Consider the following 4,633-nt stretch of genomic DNA (forward strand, 5'->3'; position numbering starts at 1 on the left):
AAAAAAAAAAAAAAAATTTGTAAAGTAAACTTTTAACAGTAAAATAATTTATTACTGAAGAAAAAAAAATTTTTTTTGTTTGTTTTTTGAGACAGAGTCTCATCTGTTACCCTCAGTAGAGTGCTATGGCATCACAGCTCACAGAAACCTCAAACTCTTGGGCTCAAGCAATCTTCTTACCTCAGCCTCTCAAGTAGCTGGGACTACAGATGCCCACCACAGCACCTAGCTATTTTGAGAGATAGGGTCTTGCTCAGGCTGCTCTTAAACTCCTGACCTCAAGAAATCTACTCATCTTGGCCTCCCAGAATATAGGATTACAGGTATGAGCCACCACGCATGCTTCTAAGAAAAAAATGTTTTAAAGGAATTTAGTGGAACTGAAGTGTACAGTGATGTCCAAGGCTTTCACATTCACTCACCATTCCCTGCCTCACCCACAGTCACTTGCCATCTTATATGCTCTATTCCTGGTAAGTGCTCTATATAGGTATACCATTTTTCATTTCTTTATGCTGTATTTTTAGTGTACCTTTTGTATATTGACATACACAAATATCTACTGCTGTGTTATACTGCCTATAGTATTCAGTACAGTAACATGCTATACAGGTTTGCAGCCTGGAAGCCACAGGCTATACCATATAACCTAGATGTGTAGTAGACACCATCTACTCTATGTACGTACACTCCATGATGTACACTTAGCAAAAGCACCTTATAACACATTTCTCAGAATGTATCCCCCTCATTAAATAATGTATGACTGTAAAGAACTTAAGACAAGTATCTGTCACCTTTATCAGAAACCAAAAAACTTGTAGTCCTAGTCAGAGAAAAACTTCAGAATTGTTTACTATGAACAGTTCAGTATGAGCATACAATGAAGAAACCTTGATTGAGGACAAGGGAGTAGGATCCAAGGAAGATTAGCTGAGCTTCAGATTATTTAAGGCCTTTTCAAAAATATAGTCTTTTCTCTACTGGAGCATGAAGTGCAATCAGAAACTGTGTAAGCAGATTAAGGATTATATAGGTTGAGAACTGTCAACCTTTCTGTCTTTACCTGAAAAGTTTTTCTACTAATGGCAAACTCTTCACTGTCAGAGCGTGGCAGTATCCCAGCTGACCCAATCTTTTTCTAATATAAGCATACTTTCTTTCTATAGTTATAGTCATCCTGTCTTCCAAAATCAGTTTTATTCACGTCTACAAATTAAAGTCCTAAAAGAAAAGAATAAAATATATTATTGTAGCTATTATTATTTCATAGTAAGAAAAAAAGTAAAAAAAAAAATAGTTTTTGTTTCTCTTTAGATGGGCGGTCTTCTGGATTTAAATCCAATCCTTATAATATTCCTGCTCCTACATTAAAATAAGTATCTCTTCATAAAACTAAATGTAAAAGTGAAAAAAATAAAGCTTCTAGAAGAAAACAGAAGATTCTCCCAAGCCTGAGGAAGGCAGAGAATTCTTTGAGAGCCTTCTCTTAAAAGTACTAAACATAAAAGAAATATTTGATAAATTGGACTTTGTCAAAATGTAAAATGTCTATTCATCAAAATACATATTCCATGAAGAATATGAAAAGGGGCTGGACATGGTGGGTCCTGCCTATAATCCTAGCAGTTTGAGAGGCCAAGGAAGGAGGATCACTTGAGGCTACCAGGTCAAGACCAGTCTGAGCAACAGAGTGCACCTCTTCCTTACAAAAAATATAAACATTAGCCAGGTGTGAAGCACATGCCTGTAGTCCCAGCTACGTGGGAGGCTGAGGCAGAAGGATCACCTGATCCCAGAAGTCTGAGGTCGCAGTGAGCCATGATGATGCCATTACACTTGAGCATGGGGAACAGATGGAGACCTTCTCTAAAATGAACAACAAAACAACCAAAACGAAAACCAGAGAGTATGAGAAAGTTTTTATGATATTTGAGAAAGGATTTTTATATGGATTATAAAAGAAACTTTTTTTTGAGACAGAACCTCAAACTGTTGCCCTGGGTAGAGTGCCGTGACATCACAGCTCACAGCAACCTCCAACTCCTGGGCTTAAGCTATTCTCTTGCCTCAGCCTCCCAAGTAGCTGGGACTACAGGTGCCTGCCACAATGTCCGGCTATTTTTTGGTTCTGGTTGTCATTATTGTTTGGCAGGCCCAGGTTGGATTTGAACCCGCTAGCTCGGGTATACGTGGCTGGCGCCTTAGCCAGTTGAGCTACAGGCGCCAAGCCTATAAAAGGAACTTTTACTACTCAATAATACGAAAACCTAAAATGCAATTGTGCAAAAGATGTGAGGCACTTTACAAAAGACATCTGAATGGGAATAATCATATGAAAATATGCTTAACATTAATTATCAGGGAAATACAAATTAAAACCACAATGAGATGCATCTTTGCCCACAATGAAATAACTAAAATTAAAAGGATCAACACCAGATATCTACAAAGATGTGGAGCAACAGCAATCTTTACACACTGCTGACAGGAGTGTAAAAATCTCTTTGGAAGAAGTCTGGCAGTTTCTTATAAAGTTAAATACTTCTACTCTATATCCGAGTAATTCTATTCCTAGTCATTTTTGCAAGGAAATGAAAGACTCTGCAAGAATATTCAGGGTAGTTTTATGCATGATATCCCCAAAGTAGAAATAACTCATCAATAACAAAAGTGATAAACTGTAACATCTCACACCACATAGTAAGACAGGAATAAAGGGAAGAAACTGATATATACCAATAACATGGATGAATCTCAAAACCATCATTTGAGCAAAAGAAGCCAGACACATATGATTCCACTTACAGAGAGCTCAAGACCAGGCAAAATTAAACTGCAGGCTAATTTCCAGACAGAAATTAGAACAGCAGTAGCCCTGGGTTTGGTGGAGATTGGCTGGAAGGGTAAAGAGAGAACTTTCTAGAGGGGTGAAAATACCATGCTGATTGGCAGTGCTGGTGACACAGGTATATATGTGTACATTTAAGAAATATTTTCAAATAATATGCTTAAGATCTATGCATTTTTACCATACAAGTGTCTGCCCTAAAATGGAATCATCCAAAGATCATTTCTTTAGAAACTTTGCTCTTTTCTGACCTTTGTCAACTAAACGTAGTCATATTTCTTAACCAAATAAAAACTTTGTTTTACATCTCCATTGTTTTTTAAAATTTATAAAACATACAATGCATGCATGTCAATACATGTAAAAATTTGCTCTTCACAACTCCCCTACGAGGAAGAAAAAGTCAACGATATTCCTATTTAAAGAAGAGGGAAGGATGCCTCAAGAAAGTAACTGTTCCCAAACTACATGAAACACAAAGCAAGTGTGCAGCCATTAGAGGTTAGTACTCTGGTTTCTGTACCAGAAACTACCAAATCTTGACCTGAAACTACCAAATCTTATCTAAATTAATATGTCTTCTTGGTTACTCCTTTCTACAAATGTTATTCTCTGCTCTTGGTAACTTTTTCTCTGAGTAGTTTCCCCACAGAGTTCTAGATTCCTTCCACAAAAGGGACCTAATTGACACAGGGTATTTTAGGCAAACTCCTGCAGACATCAAAAATACCCCTGACAATATTACTAGCAGAGCCTGCAACAAATATTTCTCCTCTTTATCTGCTACCAATTCTGGTCACCTAGAAAAAAAAAATACCTTCTTACATCCTGCTTTGGGGAGGGAGAGATGAGAATGAATATAAATCATGCCGAGGGCCTCAATAGTCCGAACAGATTTCAATCCTCCTAGGACAGACAAAAACATGGATTCAGCTTTCTCCACCCAGGGATCCTTGCCTTCCCCTATACCCTCCTTGCAAACATTGTGGCTATACTCTAAATTGCTAGCAAAAGAACACAAAAGGTTAGGTTTGGGAATTCCACCACATACACGTTAGGAATTACCCATCATATACATAACTCTGGAGAGTTGACGTCTGAAAACCAGAACATCTTATTTTTACAAAAACATCCTGTCAGTCTGTATGTTTCCAATCACAAGGGCTTTAAAAAAGCAAACAAATCCCCCAAACAACAAAGAAACCCGTTCACAGGAGGGTTATCGCTGAATCTTTCCTGGAAGGTAGAGGGGATGTTTACAAAGTTGCTGGGCAAAGACTGGCTGTCCTTGTACTCTTGGGGGAATTTCTGTTACGTTGAGAACTATCATTCTTACACTGAGAGGGCATTTTAATTTTTAAATGAATCCATCAGTCGCCAGCAGGCTGGTCTGCACGGCCCACACAGACATCCTGTGACCAGCCGGGCTCAAGCTGTCCCCGGCTAATTTGGGGCTTGCAACTTTACTATCACAGTGGCAGAAGCGGGTGTGGGAGGCCAGGCTGGTGGCGAGTCCCCGCGCCGGCCCGAGCGGACTCCGGCAGCAGCTCTTGGGCCTGGCCCGCTAGAACCTCCCTGAAGACGCGGGCGAAGGCGCCGCCCCTCCCGCCCCAGCGTCGGGACTCACCGGCAGCTGCGCCCCAGCTCCCACCTTCTGCAGCCGCATCGCCCGGGAGGAGCCTTCCTCCATGGTTCTTTCTCCATGGCCACCGGCTCCGGAGGTAGAGTGGTTTGAAAATGGCATGGACAGACGATCCGGCAGACATAGAAGAGGCGCCGTGG

This window comes from Otolemur garnettii, unplaced genomic scaffold (genome assembly GCF_000181295.1).
Source record: "Otolemur garnettii isolate 467f Iridium unplaced genomic scaffold, OtoGar3 scaffold00046, whole genome shotgun sequence".
Classification (NCBI taxonomy): Eukaryota; Metazoa; Chordata; class Mammalia; order Primates; family Galagidae; genus Otolemur; species Otolemur garnettii.